The 22,694-nt window shown below is 31.8% G+C and overlaps 1 long non-coding RNA gene across 1 annotated transcript; it reads left to right on the top strand.

Moving 5' to 3' along the window:
• Positions 1–15,129: 15,129 nt before the first annotated feature.
• Positions 15,130–21,854, top strand: LOC145957488 (uncharacterized). The gene is made up of 3 exons (XR_014433565.1): positions 15,130–15,674; positions 16,573–20,692; positions 21,593–21,854. It is a non-coding gene; the product is annotated as an uncharacterized LOC145957488 (long non-coding RNA).
• The last annotated feature ends 840 nt before the right edge of the window (positions 21,855–22,694 follow it).

The raw sequence follows: 22,694 nt of genomic DNA, 5'->3' as shown, positions 1-22,694 counted from the left end.
TGCAACTTCACGAAGAACTTCATCTCCAAGGCTGAGCAAGATTGCACTGTGGGCTTTCTTTAAAACCTCAGTGCGCTTCCTCTCCTCCACCTTCATGATGGCTTCATCCGACAATGCAGCATCCAAGCCTTGATGAACCAGCAACGCATTCATCTTTACTCGCCAAAGACTGAAATCACCTAAGCCTGAGAACTTCTCGATTTCCATCTTAGCCATCGCCATTTTTCTCAAACTCAACCAAAGCTCTTGATACCACTTGTTACGTAAGAATCAGAAACGAAAGAAGAAAAACTGTTATATGAATTTTATTGTATGTATTATTATGCAAAATTAGTTACAGAGCTGAATATATATAAGACCAATTACAACAAGTTGAGACTAAATATTTATCCAGAAAACTTAATAGCTATGGTGAAAAAATTGGACTCGCAAAAATTCAACATTGTAACTGTAGTTGATCAATTGAGCATTACAACTATAGGAAAAAGTTGAGTTGGCAAAAATCTAGCACTGAAGTGCCAAATTGAGTATTATAACAATGAAGATAAATGATCAAATTTGGTCTTGAGGTCTTTATGAAAGTTATAATTTTGGATGTTAGTTTTACAATGACTTTGGAATTACCTAAAAATAAAGTCTAGAACTCAAGTTATGACTTTTTTTTAGCGAACAAAGGTCAAACTATCAATTTTTACATAAACTACCGCGATTTTTGAGGATCAGCATAGTAGATGATGGAATTAGAGAACTTGAGGTCTTCCTGAGAGTAGTATATAATTTTTTATCTTTCATATGAGATAAAGAAAAAAAAATTTGTCGGTAAAACTCCAATTGTGCTGTGTTATGCAGAAGTATTGTTGTATGTTAGTTGATGATTAAATGTTAAAAATGTTATATATTACTTCTCTTATAATACGTGGTAATATATGATGCTATGAGATATTAAGTGTTGAAATATAATGAATTGTTGATATTTAAATGATAATAAATGATGATAAACATTATTCATATTGATGTTGAGTTTTATATTGTTGATTAATTTGATGAAAGTTGAAAATTGTAAAATTGTAGGCTATATAAAGCGAAAAAGATGTGAACATGTGGTTGAGATGCATGTATAAGTTGAGATACATAGATGCTAGAGGTGAATTAAGTTGTTTCCCTTTAGCAACTATATGATTTTGGTATGAAAGTAGTTGAATCATATCTTAGTTGAATGACTAACTGAGTAAAGTACAAAGTCGGGAGTTAAATTCTCAAACCTAGTATTGAAGGGTTGTGGAAGGTAATCAGTGGGTTAATCTCATAAGTGACTTAATTAAGCTAGTTAATGTTGTGGTAGGCTCATACCAGACTATTCTACCATGACATAGTATCATACTTCCTTGTTTAAGTGGCAAAATTTGAGAAATCAAACTAAATTGTCTATATTTGGCTCTTATGAGGCCTAATGATCTTATACCTGACCTAGCTGAGATAGGTCTAACATTGTGATTCGACAAGGACAAATCACTTAAATTGCTCACCTCAATTGTAGGAAATCTCCTTAGTTGAAATGTGTAACAATGCATGTTCTTGTGTAGAAAATACTATGTTGTTGTGATGATTAGCGGTATTGAGACTATTGTGATGATGAATTAATATTATGTTGTTGTAAGCTAAGTTGTTATGCTGGAATGTGTTGTATATTGTGATGTCTTGCATTGTTAGTATTGTAGATGAGATGGTGATGTGAAGATGTGACTAGCATTGTTGATGTTTTGTATTAAATATATGTTTCTTTTTACTCTAGCTTATCCTTGCATGTTTTCATATGGTTTAGACTATAATAATCATACTTTGTATGGAAGCAGAGCAGCGATAGGTATGTGATGTTGCTGACTAGGTGGCCATTAAGAGTATGACAGAGTTGGATATATTTTGTACTATAGTTGTGTAGTGCTATATGTAGAAGTTACTTCTTAGACAACTATAGGTGTATACTTTACCTTGTTGGGTCATTGTATTTATATCATATATTTTTGTATAGTTGTTTCACATGTATGGTATATAGTACATGACCTGATATTAGTAAACTTACACTCTTGAGATTTTAGTATATATACGTTCAAGTAATAATGTCATTAGTGTAGAGATCATGACGAATCGCTACATGAAACTTCAATTTTAGAAAACAATTAAAAGCGAAGAAGTATACTTTTTATATATCACTCTTTTACTCGATATTGAACTTAATTTTAAAAGACAATTATAAAGAACAATATTGAGATTAAAAAAAATATTTCCACCTATAATAACATTTTCTAAAACAAATGTAATAATTCATTAACTATCTATTAATATTTTAATAAATGTAAGTACATAAATAATGTTAAAGATGTTAAATTTAGTAGTATAAGTAGAAGAAAATCTTTTAGGTAAGCCAGAACATATACATTTAGAATTATGAAATATTAATTGAAAACCAACTATATTCATTTAGCATGTTTCAGAGATTCAAAATATAAACATACAAGAATGAAAACGATCTTAAAATGCAAATTCAGTCAACAAAATATAGAAGATTACAAAGACTTGAATTTAAATGTAAAAATGAAATGTAGAAGTTTTGGTGATTTAAATTGATTATTAAATAAAATCTAAAATGAAAATGTATGTAAATTCCTAGAAATGTTAAAATTTAAAAAGGAAAGAATGTGTAGAAGAAAGGAAATGGGAGAAAGATAAAAGCAATAAATTAAGAAAATAAAAGACTGCAATGATAAAAAGGAAAAAAATTGTAATGCTAAATTGTAAATGTATGAATATATTTCGAAAACAACTAGAAAGTAAAAATGAAAGGGAAAAAAAGAGAAATACAATTCAACGTAAATGCAAAGAAAATATAAGCAAATAAATTAAAATGTATGCAGAGTCTACTGTGCCCACATATAAAACAAATGGTTCACCCATGAACCACTGTAATAAATATTTTAATAAATGATTTACACAGTTAGATATACTAATAAAAAAAATATATCATGTCAATTTGGGCTTCTTGAACTATTATGATAGTTATGGCCATTATTGGAAGTCTTGCGTGGGTTTAAGTTGTGAAAATATAAATACAATAGAAAACCCTCACATCTTATATTTGTAAATTGTTGTAAAAATATATGTTTTAATTTGAAACAGTTCTTTCCAAGAAAACTCCAATAATCTGATATTATTGAGGACTTATTTTACCAATCAATAGTCGAGGACTTGAGTAACATTGTTTATGGAGAAAAAGAGGTTGCGGATTGTGGTTGTTTTGGGAAACAGTCCATTGGCTCAAATGTTTAACCTGTTTGTTACAAAAGAAACACTAGAGAAATTGAATATAGGGAGAAGAAATGAGTAACAAATAAAAATAGAGTTGTTTAATGTAAGAGAATTATGACATATAAGAAATAAGAAGACGAGTCTCACTTTCAAGCACTATATTAAAATTAGTCTTTTGCAACTATTATTTTTAGCAGTTATATAAATAACTATTATTTTTTTTACCAGCAATTAAATAATGGTTAGTATATTTAGGATCGTTAATACTATTACCGATATTTATATAGAATACTGGTAAAGATCTACTAAATTGTTAGGAACACTTATTTTTTTAGTGGCAATTCTAGTAGTCATTTTAAAGGCCATTAAAAATTATTTTTTTTCAATTGTTTCCTTTCTATCCATTTGGTGACTTTTATTTATTGCTAGTAAAACCTTAAATAATTTATTCCTATCATTTCCGTTTCTAATTAAATTCATAATTTATATACTTTTTATAAGATGAGGATTGTCTTCTATTTATATATTTTTTAATTTATTTTTTTAATTATCTTATGTCTTAAGAGATGTGAGAGTTCCAAGGTAAAAGTTGTTCTCTAATTATTTTATAGCACACTATTGAACTTAGTAATAGTTGGTGATTTGATATATGTACCAACTTAGAATAGTGAATTAAGAGTCCAACTCAACCCTACAAAACTAACTTGTAAGATGATAGTTATCACTCATTTATATACTTTAATTATTTATTCTTTAATCGATGTAAGACTTAAATTTTTCTCAATAAATAATTATCATTAATAGTAAACTTTGGTGTAATGTAAATACAATTTTAGTGATTGTTATATATTAGCCATTAATATTTTTATTATATAATTAAATAGTATAATTAATTTATTAGTATTAAATAATTATCGTTAATAATAAATTTTATTGTAGTGAAATTTTCATACAGATGGAAATGTTATAGAAGAGTTAAGCTGATAATATTTATTTATGATTTTTTATTGACAGTTTTAGAACCAATAAAAAATGTATATTAATGATTATTTTTTTTTGTAATTCTGGCTGTCAGAAATTGTTATAATTATTTTTAAAATTTTTAAATAAAAATTAGCAGTTTAAACAATATTTGAATAAATAAAAATGCTATTTAAATATGTTTTAATGTTTACAAATTCAAATTTTATTCAATTAGGAAACTTTTATTTGAATTCCATAATAAAACTTTTTATATTATATTCAAATATTGTATATACTTTAAATTTATTTAGTTAATTTAAATTTATTATTTTAATTAGTTTTAATCTAAAAATTATTTATTTAGTTATATTATTTTTATTTAATTAATTAAAATTAAAATAATTTTAAAAAAATATTTAAAAATATTTATTTTCTATTCCTCTTTTTGACTCTATTTTATTTATTTATATTTATTTATTTTTCTTATATTTTTTTAATATATACTTTATTTCTTAGTGTTCTTACCGGAAATCTGCTGTAGAGCTGATCCGCCAGGTAAGATCGGTGAGCCTCCTTCGCGGGTACGCTGGTGCTCCAAGATGGGGGTGGTACCTGCAAAAGAGACTCCGATGCTCAAGTTCGTGTTTGTGGGAGTATTAGTCTCGTATAAATAATGCACGTACCTTAGTATGAATTAGGGTTTTACTGGGCCTTGGGCCCGAGATCAGTTATGACCTATTTGGGTGACGAGCTGACGTCACATAGCGCGTGTCCGAGGTCGTCTTGCGCTGTGATACCGAGCTGGGAGCTCGGCTTCGCAGTACGGATAGTACACTAGCCCCCCGAGCTCCGAAGACCGTAGGTCAAGGAGTTAAGACTGAGCTCGTCAAGGAACAGTGACCTTTCGCGTATACCTGCCTATCATGATGTCATGTGTCATGGCCGAGCTGAAGAGCTCGGCAATAATGAGTTTACTGCTTGGTTAGGCTGGTAAACCTTTGACCGAGTCAGCAGATTGGTGAGGGACAAGTCGGCTGGCCAGTACACTTGCCCCCCAAGCACCGAGTGCTGTAAGAGCAAAGGGGCTTTTGAGGAGCTCCCAAATTTGTTGTTTGAAGGTTCAAATTTGACCTTGTGATCTTCAAGGTTCGACCTCGACATCGGTTAAAAAAATGTGATCTCAGGATTCGGACTCGATCTCGGTATGTCAAGGTTCGAACTTGACCTCGGTTAAGAAAATGTGATCTCAAGGTTCGGACTCGACCTCTAGCGCATCAAAATTCGAACTCGACCTCGGTTAAGAAAATGTAGTCTCAAGGTTCGGACTCGACCTTGGCATATCAAGGTTCGAACTCGACCTTGGTTAAGAAAATGTAGTCTCAAGGTTCGGACTCGACCTTGGCATATTAAGGTTCGAACTCGACCTCGGTTAAGAAAATGTGATCTCAAGGTTCGAACTTGACCTTGGCATATCAAGGTTCGAACTCGACCTCGGTTAAGAAAATGTGATCTCAAGGTTCAGACTTGACCTTGGCATATCAAGGTTCGAACTCGACCTCGGTTAAGAAAATGTGATCTCAAGGTTCGGACTCGACCTTGGCATATCAAGGTTCGAACTCGACCTTGGTTAAGAAAATGTAGTCTCAAGGTTTGGACTCGACCTTGGCATATCAAGGTTCGAACTCGACCTCGGTTAAGAAAATGTGATCTCAAGGTTCGAACTCGACCTTGGCATATCAAGGTTCGAACTCGACCTTGGCATATCAAGGTTCGAACTCGACCTCAGTTAAGAAAATGTGATCTCAAGGTTCGGACTCGACCTTGGCATATCAAGGCTCGAACTCGACCTCAGTTAAGAAAATGTGATCTCAAGGTTCGGACTCGACCTTGGCATATCAAGGTTCGAACTCGACCTTGGTTAAGAAAATGTAGTCTCAAGGTTTGGACTCGACCTAGGCATATCAAGGTTCGAACTCGACCTCGGTTAAGAAAATGTGATCTCAAGGTTCGGACTCGACCTTGGCATATCAAGGTTCGAACTCGACCTTGGTTAAGAAAATGTGTTCTCAAGGTTCGGACTCGACCTTGGCAAGTCGTCATGGTTAATGTGCCAATACCAAAAATGTATGGGAATGAAGTTGCTTTATTGATTTATTTCTGAGGTGTGCCTCGTTAAAACCTTCCTTGGCCAAAAACCCTTTTCTTTAGTGGGAAAAAGGGCTGAGGAGGAAAAAGAGTACATCACCTGAATTTACAAGTTAAGAGAAATAAAATTTGAGGTGGGTGGAATTCCAGGTTCCAAATTTTCCTTTGGAGGGGTCTGTTCTTGCATCTCTCACCCCACCAAACAAGGTCGCCAACTTTAAATGTTTGTGGCTTGACCTTGGTCTTGCTTTCCTTATGGTTTGTTGCGAACCTGGTCACGAAAAGCAGAGTGCTCTTCCATCTGAATGTACCCTGCAGCTCGGGCACGGAATTCGTCCATATCAAGAGGAGATCGTAGACACAGGCTGTCCACGAAAGGTCCAGGCTTGAGCGCCATGAGCATGGCGTGTAGGGAGACCTCGGGGTTCAATTTTTGAATCTTGACCGAGATACTGGCAAAGCGTTCCATGAACGCCCTTAGTGATTCGTCGTCGCCCTGTCTGAGACTAGCCAAGGCGGCTGATGTGACATGGTGAGGTCGACTCGTGGCATACTGCGCCGTGAATCGCCTTACCAGAGTGTACTAGTTGAGCGCTGCCCCCTTGAGCGAGGTCGGGAAAACCCTACACAGAATAACATCTTTATTAGTGTATAGGTTTACCTGTGTAATGTACAGATCGACGTGCTCGTCTGGGTCTGTCGTGCCGTCGTAACGATTGAGGTGGAGAGGCTTCCACCCCTGAGGGAGTGGTGTCTCCATGATGCCGTCCACAAAGGGATGACGGCGGAAGGTTGCTTGACCCCCTGTGACATGAGTTGAGGCTTTGCTGACTTCATGGACCGATTTGTTCGTCGGAACATGAGACCGATGCGTGGCAGGTCGTGGAGTCGGTGCCCTAGTCGCAGTTCAGGGCTGAGAGACCGAGTGCCCTTCTTCCTCGTGGAGGTTGCTCGCCTCAGAAGGATGATCAGAGGGGCGCCGAAGGAGCTGGGCGCGAATCCGCTCATTTTCAGCGCGTAGCGCCGCTAGATCTGCTTCATTGGCAGTCCGCATCGCAGCTAAGTCAGTTTCGTGCTGGGCACGCATGTTTCGCAGATCGGCGTCGTGTTGCTGCCGCATCTGTTCGACCTGGTCGATCAGTCTCCTCAATGTGGCTTCGTTGTCCATGGTAGTTGAGTGGTTTGCGTCGTCTGTTGCGCGTCTGCTATGACTTCTGGTGAATACCATAAGCGTGGCCGATAAGAGCTGTCTTGATCGGCCCCACGGTGGGCGCCAAATGTTCTTACCGGAAATCTGCTGTAGAGCTGATCCGCCAGGTAAGATCGGTGAGCCTCCTTCGCGGGTACGCTGGTGCTCCAAGATGGGGGTGGTACCTGCAAAAGAGACTCCGATGCTCAAGTTCGTGTTTGTGGGAGTATTAGTCTCGTATAAATAATGCACGTATCTTAGTATGAATTAGGGTTTTACTGGGCCTTGGGCCCGAGATCAGTTATGACCTATTTGGGTGACGAGCTGACGTCACATAGCGCGTGTCCGAGGTCGTCTTGCGCTGTGATACCGAGCTAGGAGCTCGGCTTCGCAGTACGGATAGTACACTTAGATATTTTTCTTTAACTAAATAACTAAATTTTCATTCTATTTTTTCCCCTATTCTCTTCACGTATTTCTCTCTTCTATGTTTCTCTCCGCTCTATTTCTCGAATATTAACAAGTTGTGTATCCTCCAAGTTTCCTATCAATCTTCTCCTAGTTCCAAGTTAGTCCTCTCACATCTCAGTAACTGAAGGTTTACCACTATCCTGTATATTGACCATAAGAGGGTTGAAATCAATCTCTCAATGCCAGCCTCCTTCAATCTCATTAATCTTAAACCACATTTAAATAGCAGTCTCATTATTCAATATACCATTGAGTATCTCATTAGGAAGATGATTGAACAATTGAATATTACGGTACGTACCAACCACTTTATTATTGTCGAAGGACACTACTTCCAAAATTTGAGTATATAGGGGTGGAAAAGTGGGTTACAAGTTACAACCTAACAGGGCTACCAAATTCAGGAATATGGATAAGTTGGAAAAATACCTTGGCTTTCATATGGTGTAGGGTTGTGTCACAAAGAACCTTTTTGCTAAGGTCCAAGCCAGGCTCAGAACCTGGAGGAGGAAGTTGCTTAATAGGCCTAGCTGAGTCACTCTTGTGAACTCGGGGTTTGTTTCAATTCTAGCTTATTGTATGCAGACTTAGGGCATCTGTGACAAGCTATATATAGGTTTAGCCGACGCTTCATTTCGAGTGATGAAGGGAAGAGGAAGATGCACCTGGTTGATTGGGATACCTAGCTAGTTGATTGTGTTCTTTGTTTGGAGTCCTAACTAGGCATTAATTTCTTGCACCACGTGAGTGGCAACGACCTTTGCCCATGGTGTGGTGATGGAGGGGAAGAGGCCTCAGCCTCTCACGTGTTGTTGAGGTACAGGTTTGCACCAGTAACATGGTATCTTTAACTCCAACGTGGCTGGTGTGTGGAACGTGTTGCAGCATATTCATTAACTGCATGTTGCCATACAGCATGCATACGCATCTTCTTCCTTGCTAGAGGGACGCATGTCAAGTGAGAGGCAGGTGACTTGCCTTAAGGCGACTCCTAGGCTCCTTTTCATGTCGTTGTCGTTGTTGTTGGGATCGATGCTACCTCTTACCTACATCGTGGTCTGCCTCTGTCACACAACCTCGCCCGAACATCAACAGAACTACAAAAGGCTCTTTTCTTCCCAAATCAATTTTTGTTTTCGTGATTGTGAATTTTACTTTTACAAGACGCAATTAGCAGAAATCAAGACTGCAAATTTTTCTTTTCTACTCTATGATTTACCTTTCATCTTCTTGATTAACGGGATTGATTTTCCCTTTTTATATTTTGATTTTCCTTTTATGCTATTAATTGAATTCAGTTTATTAATATTCTTGATACAATATTGTTGTTTTGGAATTCATTTCTAAACTATGTACATAGTTTTTTTTTTGGACCGCAAAAGATAAATATATTATAACAACCAAAACCTATATACAATATATCTCAAACAAACCTACCAAACTATGTCATCCCTCCTAATCAAGGTTAATAGGTACTTTACATTTAATCAACATTAATAAATTGCCATTTAACCCAGGCTTACCAATTATGCTGCACCAATTGTTAGTCAAGTAGTCTCGTATAACTTAAGAGGGTGGTGAATTAAGTTATCTAATTTTTCTTCTCTTTATAAGTTTTTCTAACTTTTTTTCTTATAAATTCAATATCATAAATAAATTGTATGTAATGATGCAAAAACTTCACAACAAAATTAAAAATATAGGGAAAGAGAATTGTAAACTTGATTTTGTATAAGGATTTAGACTTACTCTTGAGGTCAATGGATCCTAAGTATAAGATCTGTGTGTGTGTGACTTACACCTAAGGTCAATGGATCTTAACTATATTTGTGTGTGTGTGTGTGATATCGAATTTGAGCGACCAACCGTTAAATTAAAATCTTTTAATGTATAAATCAAGTCTACACATTTAAAAAAATTGAAAATTGTTTATTACTTCGTTTCATTATTTCAAATCAACGTAAAAAAATAATTTTATGAATATCCATCAATTTGAATTAATAAAACTAAGTATCAAATAATTTTCAAATAATTTAAAATTTTGTAAACTTGATTTTATGCATCAAGAACTTTTAATTCGATGATTAGATCGTTAAAATTTGGTGTAAAACATGAGTTATTGAGTGAAATGAGTCTACCAAATCTTACTTAAGTTTCAAATAATTTAAAAATTTGTAAACTTGATTTTATACATCAATAAGAACTTTTAATATTCGATGATTAGATTGTTAAAATTTGATGTAGAACATAAGTTATTAAGTGAAATGAGTCTACCAAAGCTTACTCTTATAATAAGTGAATATATATATATATATATATATATATATATATATATTATATATATATATATGAGTACGTAGGAATTCACTTACCCTAAGAGTAAGTCTATTTAGACTTATTCGTCTCAATAATTCATATTATACATCAAATTTCAATAATTAAATCGTTGAATTAAAAGTTCTTGGTGCATAGATCAAATTTACAAATTTTTAAAGAATTTAAAAATTATTTGTTACTTTGTTTCATTAATTCAAATCAACATATATAAAATATTTTTATAATTATCCGTCAATTTGATATTAGTGGATTGAAATATCAAATGTTTTCAAATATTTTAAAAATTTTGTAAATATATGCTTTAAGAACTTTTAATTTAATATTTAGATTGTTAAAATTTGATGTACAACATGAGTTATTGAGTGAAGTAAGTGGATCTCTCTTCTTTCTCTTTCTGCATGTGTGTGACACACACAAACACATCAAATTTTTACGATACACCTATTAAATTAAAAATTATTAATACATATATTAAGTTTACAGATGTTTAAAAAAATTTAAAAACTATTTGATACTCTAATTTATTAATTCAAATTGACGGTAATCATAAAATCATTTTATATGTTCATTTGAATTTAATTATGAAATAAAGTATCAATTTGTTTTCAAATTTTAAAAAAAAATATGTACACTTGATCTATACATTAAGAACTTTAATTTAAGGGCTGAATCATTAAAATTTGATGTAGAACATAAATTATTGAGTGGAATAAATCAAGTTAGATTTACTCTTGAAATATATATATATATATATATATATATATATATATATATATATATGCGTTACATTACAAACTATCATTTATAGCTAGCTGTTGATTTTTATAATAAGAAAAAAGTCATTCTAACGTAGATATTTAATTGGTTAATAGTTAATTTTTTTTACATTATTAGTGCATGACTATTAACCTTGAATAAAAATGTATTTAAATCTTATTTTACTTTACTTATGTGTGGTATGGTCAAGATTCATTGACACTGGTATCAAAATTAGTAAAATTAAATGTAATAATATTATTTTTAATAATATTACTAAATGATGAATTTATTGAATATAATAAGGGTAATATACCTTCCAATTATGAATATAAAAAATAATAATAATAAGAGTCTTTTGCTAACCAGTATCTTAAGAACATTGAATAAGAAATAAATATATATGTAGAAAGTTTTCATTGAAAACTAAAATAAAGTTATATGAAAGAATATATAGATACATTTTTCAATGAAAGTTTTCTAGTTTTGATTCCTTAATCAATGCACTGCTAAGGAGACTGGTTAACATTTTCCAAAAAATAATTTAGGTTCACTAAGAAAGTGGATTAATATCATTTGATTGCACTAATGTCATTTAAAAAATAACTTAATTAATTTTCTAAACTACTTTTTTTAAAATTTGATATTGAGAAGAAAAAAATATTGAAAATACAATCTCACGAAGAAATATTGAATATGATAAAATAAAATAGAAAAAATTAATTAAAGTTTACTTATATTTAAAACTATCAAACTTGTATATTTTTTGTTTATTATATTCAGAACCACAGGGAGAATATATATTTATAGATTCATTTATTGTAATATTGAATGTAATATATATTTATAGCTTCATTGATTACATTTATTATATTCAGTAAAAGTATTATATTTCAATAAATGCAACATTTAATAATATCGTTAAAATAACCTATATTTGATAAATATAATAATTGGTGGTGAGAGCAAGTGTATTGGAATTTAACGATTTTAACCACTATGATATTTAGTTTTTTTAAAAAATTATTTATGCACTTTGAAGGTGAATGTGAGATGTGAATATCTTGGTTGACAATGTGATTATTTCAGTAGTTGAAAAGAGGAACTCTAAGCTTATGTGATGTGTAATATAATATACTCAAGTTTGCTTAGTATTTAGAATTAGGAGTAACATTATGTTTTTCATTTTATGTTGCTTGAGGATAAATAAGATTTAAATTTGGTGTGTTTTGATAATTGTTAAATATATCAATATATTTTATTTAATTTAGGTAATTATTAAGCATATCTTATACTTTAGAGTCTTATTTTTGTTAAAAATAAATATAAAAAATAATTTTGTTTATTTTTTAAGTTTATTTTGGTTGTTTGAACAAGACAAGACAAAAAGTACTTGAAAGTGTTAAGTCAGACGAAGCAATTCCCAACAAGGTTTTGAATAAAACAAATATAATACATGTTGTTACTTCTAACAAGTGTGTTAATGTTTCAGAAAAACATAAGTACAAGAAGTTTGAAGAATAGAGTATGTGCATGTTCTAGAAGAAGAGGAAGAAAAGTTCCAAGCCAGACGAAAAGATAGCAAATACAAGACAAAGCGTACTACCAGTCGAAGTTTTGAAGTATCATTTAAGGCAAAGCAAAACTTCAAAGCTTCATACGATATAGACCAAAGACAAAAAAGCTTCATGTATTAGATGAACATAAGTCTAGACAAAGCAAATCATGAAGATCAAAACAAAGTCAAATGAGAGATGGAATATGAAATGTGCGCCAGATGACTATGAGTCTAATTTCAGACAAAGGTGTGTCAAGGACAACCCCAAGCGCAATATAAGAAATAAGACGAAGCACTGTAGACACCCAATTTCGTCCGGGGGGCACACAAATAAAGAAATGGACCTCCATTACGAAGGGTAGGGGCTTCCGAAGTAGGCAAACAACAAGACAAGACATTAGAAGGCCCAAAGGCCAAATAAGGTGGTTTCAGTAGCCCGGAACGGGCCGTTCCAAAAGCAGAACGGGCCGTTCTGAATCCCGGAACGGGCCGTTCCAATATAAGAACGGGTCGTTCCAACGTAACTGAAATCAACTAAATATTTTGGGTGGAACGGGCCGTTCCAATAACAGAACGGGCTGTTCCAAACAAGGAAAATCTGGAACGGGACGTTCTGGAAAAGGAAAATTTGTGTTACTTTCTACTCTGGAACGGGCCGTTCCGTTTTCAGAACGGGTCGTTCCAGGGTACGAAATTTACACATAATAATTGGGCCAGAACGAGCCGTTCCGAAACTGGAACAGGCCGTTCTGGCCCACTGCTGATCCTTATAAATTGAAGTCTTGGGCACCGTTCTCCTGGCGGCCAGAGAAATTTCGAATAAGACTCCTTTGAGCACGAAAATTCTCTATCTCTCTCCCTTCTATTATATTTTTTGAGATTTGTGTCGCATCTCTATATTCTCTCTCTCTCCTATTGTATTTCTTGAGATTTGTGAGGCATACTGTAGTGTGAAAGGTCGCCACAAAGCACCTTTTTCATATTTGAAGATTCAATAAAGCTTGTTCAAGAGGTATTTCAGCTAATCTTCTTCTCTTCCTTTTATTTCTTATCTTTATCTTTTTTTTGTTATAATAAACATCATAATGTAGATATTTTAGGGTTAATCGCTTAACTTATATTTTAAGCATGATTTATATTTTAAGCATGTAAATAAATATTAATAAAGGGGATTCAATATTTAATTTATTAATTTTTATAATGTTAACTTCATCATAGGGTACCAATTGAGGGCGCTGTAGGGGCGCTTAATAAATTCCCTACACGTAATCGACCCCCGAACCCAATTCTGGTTATCAAGGCCATAGTTGGATCTTTAAAAAACCTTTTCTTTTTCCAATGTTTTGAGTAAAATATTGGTGGCGACTCCATGAACCTATTTTCAAAAACCATTAATTAAGGATTAGTCTGGTGTCCGGGCATTCCTTAATTAATGAGACTTTTAAAAGGATGTCTAAACCATACGTCGCGAGATCGGAAATTTTCGGGTTGCGACAGATGGCGACTCCACTGGGGACGTTTAAAGAGGGTCAGGCCCATTTAATTGATGGAGTTAATAAAATAAAAATAATAAATTAAATATTTTTCCCCTTTACTTTATTTGTTTTATTTGTTTGGCTTTAATATTTGTTTGTTTGTTTATTTAAATTTTGCACCTGTTTGAATAAAATTGTACACAAATCTTTGCACACAACAGTTCCCCCTACACCCGGGGGCATGAGGGTAATAAACATAGGGAGTGGTTGACGTACGACCGGCCCAAGTTTGGCTTTGGAGCTTGCGAGCCTTGTCGGAAATCACACTCAAGGTGATAACCGGTTACTCTAGCCCGAAATACTGCGACAGACCTTAGAGTTTGCCAAGTGACGGCGACAGAGATACTGGGTCCCTATAATGGGGGCACCTTGGGGGCCTTAAGACCAGTGAGATTAGAACCGTCCTATACAATGCACTTTTCTTGCAGGGACCACAGACCAAGGATTTAAAACGTGACTGTTTGCGGGTGTACATTTGTTCGAGCATATGCGTGTTGCATTTGTTTGTATTTATTTATTTCAAATAGATAAGAATTACAAACAAGTAGATATCAATATAAAAAAAAATATGATAAAAATTTTAATTCCCTTCTGTATACCCTAACTCTAAAGCATCATATAGGGTAGTTTATTTCAAAAAAAAAAAAATATATATATATATAGCAAAAAAAATCATGCATCATAACTCTTAGTTAAAAACATGATAAAGTTTAGGCAAAAAATAAATATCATGCATCTCCTAGGATAGTACATTAGCATACATTCATTAGAAATGGAAGACACATGTAATAGTATGCAAAGAATGTTCTCTAAACAAAAATCAATGAGAATGATATCCGTTGAATTTCTCATATGTCTTTGCATCCTGTAACATCCCAAATTTTAGTCAATGAAAAGAAATATTTTTTATGTATTTATTATGTGAATAAGTATTTTATTTATGTATTTTACTATTCACATATACGTATTTTACTATTTATATATACGTATTTTACTATTTATGTATACATATTTTACTATTCATATATACATATTTATGAATAGTGTTTTACTATGCAAATAGTGAATGGCTGCGCATGAGGGGCGGCTACGAGGGGCTGCGGATTCTTAAGTTTCAAAATTATAATTAATTTGAATATTTTAATGAATAGTGCATAGTAACTTATAATATTATTTTAATGAATAGTGCATAGTGCATAGTAACTTCAAAATTTCTATAAATAGGGGCCTAAGGTTTTGAAAATTCAGAATTCTAGAGAGAAGGAAATTCTGGAGAAATAGAGAGAGAAAGTAAGAGAGAGAAAAGGAGAAAGAAAAGGAGATTCTGCTCTAGTGTCTTGTTTAAGGAGAAAGAAGAGGAGATTCTGCCCAAGTTTCTAGAGAGATATTGCACTAGTTTCAACTCCTACTTATCTAGGTAAGGGGGAGGAGAACCTTATCTTTTTAAAATTTTATATACTATTATGTATAATTATTTATGCATTTATTTGATTATATTTATTTAGTGGGGTGCCCCTAACCTCACTATATTTATATATTTATTCAGTGAGGTGTTCCTAACCTCATCTAACTACTTAACTTTTAATTACTATGTTATTGTTATAATTATTCAGTGAGGTGTTCTTAACCTCATTTAACTACTTAACTTTTAATTACAATGTTTATTTATGTTATTATTATATTTATTCAGTGAGGTGTTCCTAACCTCATCTAACTACTTAACTTTTAATTATTATGTTATTTATTTACGTTATTATTTAGTGGGGTGTTTCTAACCTCATATATTTGTTTAACCTTTAATTACTATTACTTATTCTATGATTATCCTTATCCATAATAATTATTAATATATTCACATTTTATATTATTTAATTATTTTATAATAAATATATTTATTATCAACTATGACATAGTTCTGTTAAAGTCTCTCTGACTCAAATTGTTATTATTTCTTCACGTATTTATGAAGATAAATATTGTTCTATGGCCATAGACGATAAAGTTTGAATTATTTGTAGCTGGAGGTTTAACCTTGGGGATTTAAATGAGTAAGAAATGGAGGTGAAATATCTTTTGTTGGTTGGTGTTATAATGATGCTCATTTATCCTGACTAGTCACTACAAGTATAATTCAAATTTTATTGTATCAAGAAAATCTAATATTTAATCTGTATATATATATTTATATATATATATATATGTTAAAATTTTGTTTATAAATAATTATGTTTATTCGTTCGAATTATTGTATTTATTGGATATTGTTCTTACTCCTTTCTTTTCTTTGTTTTTAAATTAAATATATTTTAAAATAGATGGATCAACTTGAGATTCCAGATCATTTTGCTGTTATTGTTACTGCTGTCCTACATGGAAGGAAATTGGAATATGGAGGCTATTTGATGGATCTGTTATAACTTACTTGTCAATCATATTATTTTAATTGTAATTTTCTTTCCGTTATGAATATATATATATTTTATTAAAAAAGTAAGGAAGAGGAATAATGTGTAAAATAATACGTTATTCTAAATATTTTAGAAAGATATGTCATGTATTAAATTCACAAAATATTCTTTTCTTTACTTTTATTTTTATTAAATAAATATATAGATATTGTTAATGATATAATTTTGAAAAATAATTATAAAATTTTATAATTTGTATTAAATAAATTGGGTATTAGAATTAGGCGTTACATTAATGGTATCAGAGCGGTCAATCCAATCGGCCGTGAGTTATGAGTTTACTATGCTTGTTTGGTAAACGAAGTCTATAGTTGCAGTGATTAAATCCAAGGAGGATGTATGTCGAGAATTGGAGTTTTAAATTTTTTTTTTTAAGGCTAAAGTGTACAATGATGATGTTTGTCTTGTGTTGATGTTGTTGAATTTGATATTGCTAAGTTAATTTGTAATTAGAGGAAAGATAGTCATGATAGTGTTAGCCAACTCGAATTATTAGAACCTTGGATGGGAGGTGATATATTGAGTGTACTAAGAGTTTATGATTGGTGAAGTTTCTGACATCTATAGTTGTAGCAGGTTGAATCTAAAGGTGGTTGTCTCTTTGGTGAGAGATCGAAATGATGGTAATTCCCTTAAGTGTTATTATTGGTATGTTAATTATTTAAGGTTTAGGTAGCATGTGAGTTGTTTTGATTAAGAAAAGTAAGGAGACTTGAATGAGAAATTAAGGAGTGAATTTGGAAAGAGTTGAGGTATTTCGTGGCATTAGATATATTGATACATTATTGCTATTTGGTGTCGAAAATATTTTCACTATAGTTTGTTGTGATAGTATGAGTATTATATCGACAAAATTTATATTTTGAGGTCTTTATGAAGAATATGGCATTAGATAGTATCTTTTCAATAGAACTAGGATAAGATGAAACAAAAATCTAGAACTTCAAGTTATGACTGCCTTGGTTATTAAAAATTTAGTAAGCACTGAATTTATTAGTGGTGATATTTAAATCTTTAGCTAAAGAGATGATCTCTTGGAAATCTTATGTCTTCATAAAGAGTTGTAGCTTATTCACTTAACTTTCGTTTGAGATAGGTTTGAAATCACTTGGATGAATACAACTCTGTGTGTCAGGTAGATATATGCTATCATGATATTTTGAGTTGTTAGGCATAAAAATAGATTTAAATATGATATTTTGAGGTTTTGTATTTGATAGGTCGATTAAAATGATATAATGCAAAGTAGTAAAAAGTTGGTTCTTGTACATGCTATAGGATGTAAACAATGATCAAGTCATACATGCTTAGGAATGATATTTATGAAAAAGGTATTCTAATATGATTTGATATACATGTATGTAGAAATAATAATAGATGACTTTATGGATCAATCAGTGTAGGGTTGTGATAATAAAATGTTTTTGACCTTAGGATGTGAGATGATCATATTAGAGTATAGATTTAAACTAGATTGTCTAAGTATGAATTTGGATTGTATGAGGTGAGTATTTTAGACCATGAAATTTCTTGCGGAGGAAGATCTACCTAAGTTGTGCTTAAATGAGAGATACTTGAGTCAATTAGTAAAATCAGGAGTCTTGTTTGATAGTTTATATGAAAATTCAGTGAGTAATTTTTTTTTTTTAACAGCTGTTCATGGTTTAAACTGCTCTCACTATAAAAATTGCTTTTGCCTTCGTTTCTTTGGTTATTAAGATATTTCAGTTCACTAGATTGTTTCTTGCCTACCCTTGGAATTAACCGTAAGGATAATCTATATCAGGAATTCTTGAACCTATGTATATTTTTAAATACCCAAATCATTTCGTTGCTTACTTCTTTGAATTACTTACTATTACCTTTGACTGAATTGACTAGAAAGGAGTTACATTAGTATGGGATAATAATTGAGGAAGTAGTTTTCAAACTCTTAAGGAAAGATTGACTAGTGTTAATATTACTAAGATTTGGAGACACTAACTATATGATTCTATGGTTGAGGTATTTAGTGATCATAAGAACCTTAAATATCTTTTGACCAAAGGGGTTGAATACGAGATAAAAGAAGTAGTTGAAATTTCTTAAGGAGTAAAATTTTGATCTTATTATTTGGCTAAAGCCATTGTGGTGATTGATGTTTTGAGGAAATCTTTATCTTTCATTATGATTAGAGAGATGAATCTTTTTGGCTCAGATTAGAAATTTAAGTTTGGATTATAAGGTTACTTCTAGTATTGTGAGATTAAGTATGAATAACGAATGGATTGTTGAAGAAAATTATAGGAGCATAATTAGTTGATTTATTTTGGTAACAAGTTATAAGGCTATAGGTTAAGGTGATGGATATGATTATGACTTGGGTGAAGATGAAATGGTGAAACTAGAAAACTGATATGGATACCGAGTGTACATTATGCTTAGGTACCTGATCTTTAGAATTGATCATAGAAGAGTTTGAATTGGTTGTAGATGAAGTAATAAAATTAGTGATCTGATATGTGTATCTAATGATTAGGTGTTGATATTGTGGCAAATATCTGGATTACGATGATAACCAAATTATTATTTTGATGATTTAAGGATTGAATTTGATTGCAGAATTTAGAAACTTATGCTTGATGTATAAGATTACCTTAGTAGCATTGAATTATTTATGTTGGAAGTAACTATCGGATTAATAGATAAGATTAGAGGAACTAGGAGTTAGATCCTTTATTAGTGACCCAAGTAAGCAAGAGATTAAAAAGGACACAGTTGGATGTTTAGTTATAAAACTTGAAAGGACATAAGAGTACCCTTAACATTTATTTAGGAGTTACTAAAATGTATCAGAGTGGCGCAGGGGAAGCATGATGGTCTAATATAGAAAGAGAAGTAGAGAACTTGAATCAAGGTAGGAGAGTGAGTTTAAATTTGGAGTGGATGGAGTTTTGAGATTTAAGGATAAGTTGGGCATTCCTAGTGTGCTAGAATTTAATAAAGCAATCCTAGAAAAAGGTCATAAGAGTATCTTTAGTATCCATTCAGAAACTACTAAGATGTACCAAAATCTTAAGAAGATATTTTGTGACCTAAGATGAAGAGAGGAGTAAAGCAATTGTATATTTGTGGTTAGCATACTAGAAGTTTTTTTTTAAGAATCTTGTAGCACTTAGATGCTCCATTTTGGAAGTAAGATGGTGAATAGATAGACCCTAGTGGAAGATTTGTCTAAGACGCTTAAGAAATTGATTTTGTTTGTGTTTAAGTGGATAAATTCGTCAAGATCTTTCCCTAAGCAAATCCTTTGAGGAAATTGATAAAAGTTGTACATCAACAAGGTAGTGATGTTGCATAAGAATTAGAAGTAAGAATGCGAAGAGTTTACCATTGCAAAAATTTCGGGGACGAAATTTCTAAAAGGAGGGGAGAATTGTAACATCCCAAATTTTAGTCAATGAAAAGAAATATTTTTTATGTATTTATTATGTGAATAAGTATTTTATTTATGTATTTTACTATTCACATATACGTATTTTACTATTTATGTATACGTATTTTACTATTTATGTATACATATTTTACTATTCATATATACGTATTTATGAATAGTGTTTTACTATGCAAATAGTGAATGGCTGCGCATGAGGGGCGGCTACGAGGGGCTGCGGATTCTTAAGTTTCAAAATTATAATTAATTTGAATATTTTAATGAATAGTGCATAGTAACTTATAATATTATTTTAATGAATAGTGCATAGTGCATAGTAACTTCAAAATTTCTATAAATAGGGGCCTAAGGTTTTGAAAATTCAGAATTCTAGAGAGAAGGAAATTCTGGAGAAATAGAGAGAGAAAGTAAGAGAGAGAAAAGGAGAAAGAAAAGGAGATTCTGCTCTAGTGTCTTGTTTAAGGAGAAAGAAGAGGAGATTCTGCCCAAGTTTCTAGAGAGATATTGCACTAGTTTCAACTCCTACTTATCTAGGTAAGGGGGAGGAGAACCTTATCTTTTTAAAATTTTATATACTATTATGTATAATTATTTATGCATTTATTTGATTATATTTATTTAGTGGGGTGCCCCTAACCTCACTATATTTATATATTTATTCAGTGAGGTGTTCCTAACCTCATCTAACTACTTAACTTTTAATTACTATGTTATTGTTATAATTATTCAGTGAGGTGTTCTTAACCTCATTTAACTACTTAACTTTTAATTACAATGTTTATTTATGTTATTATTATATTTATTCAGTGAGGTGTTCCTAACCTCATCTAACTACTTAACTTTTAATTATTATGTTATTTATTTACGTTATTATTTAGTGGGGTGTTTCTAACCTCATATATTTGTTTAACCTTTAATTACTATTACTTATTCTATGATTATCCTTATCCATAATAATTATTAATATATTCACATTTTATATTATTTAATTATTTTATAATAAATATATTTATTATCAACTATGACATAGTTCTGTTAAAGTCTCTCTGACTCAAATTGTTATTATTTCTTCACGTATTTATGAAGATAAATATTGTTCTATGGCCATAGACGATAAAGTTTGAATTATTTGTAGCTGGAGGTTTAACCTTGGGGATTTAAATGAGTAAGAAATGGAGGTGAAATATCTTTTGTTGGTTGGTGTTATAATGATGCTCATTTATCCTGACTAGTCACTACAAGTATAATTTAAATTTTATTGTATCAAGAAAATCTAATATTTAATCTGTATATATATATTTATATATATATATATATATGTTAAAATTTTGTTTATAAATAATTATGTTTATTCGTTCGAATTATTGTATTTATTGGATATTGTTCTTACTCCTTTCTTTTCTTTGTTTTTAAATTAAATATATTTTAAAATAGATGGATCAACTTGAGATTCCAGATCATTTTGCTGTTATTGTTACTGCTGTCCTACATGGAAGGAAATTGGAATATGGAGGCTATTTGATGGATCTGTTATAACTTACTTGTCAATCATATTATTTTAATTGTAATTTTCTTTCCGTTATGAATATATATATATTTTATTAAAAAAGTAAGGAAGAGGAATAATGTGTAAAATAATACGTTATTCTAAATATTTTAGAAAGATATGTCATGTATTAAATTCACAAAATATTCTTTTCTTTACTTTTATTTTTATTAAATAAATATATAGATATTGTTAATGATATAATTTTGAAAAATAATTATAAAATTTTATAATTTGTATTAAATAAATTGGGTATTAGAATTAGGCGTTACACATCCTATTTTATGTTTCATATAGATAACACGTCTTCCTTGTAAATAATAAATATGAATAAAAAGGGAAATCTAATTTGTGCGTGTTAGCCGGATAATGGAAATTACTGTAATCAAATGCGAACCTGATACATCAAATCGGGAAACACTTATCAGTAATTAGGGGCATCACACGCCCAAATCGACGATTCAAACAGCGAGACTTTTCCATGACGAAATGACAATTGTCGGGATAGGAGGAATGCTCAAGAATGGACGAATCCTTGCTTCTAGGGAATCACAAGACAAAATCCAATTGAGAAATAAAGACATTGCGCGACGAAAACCCGCTAGGATGAAAACCCGTAAAGGGCGTCCTAGGCAAAAATTAGGGTAAAAGAAAAAAAGAATTAAAATCCCGATAGGATACGTCCTATGCAAAAGTTAGGGATATATAAAAATGTCTCTCTGAGTTAAAATCGAAAGGTGGCTCGAGTATTCCCTTCGAACGCAAGAATTCATAAAGATTTCACTCCCAGTTCGAAACACCGACGTCCAATCAAGCGAAACAGTCTTTTTGAAATTATCAAATCATCCATGACAATTTCTAGGGGGCAACCTTTGTCTATCTCTCTGTGTACGAATCACGAACTCGGGGCATGCCCGGGCCTTCGAGCTTTGTTAAAGGGGCACGTGTAAATTGAAAGTACTATTTTAAATGCCATAACACTCTTTTGTT

This window comes from Cajanus cajan, chromosome 1 (genome assembly GCF_000230855.2).
Source record: "Cajanus cajan strain Asha chromosome 1, NIPB_CcT2T_4, whole genome shotgun sequence".
NCBI classification, from domain to species: domain Eukaryota; kingdom Viridiplantae; phylum Streptophyta; class Magnoliopsida; order Fabales; family Fabaceae; genus Cajanus; species Cajanus cajan.
The sequence above is the reverse complement of the archived record's forward strand: the minus strand, read 5'-3'. Positions and strand labels throughout refer to the sequence as shown.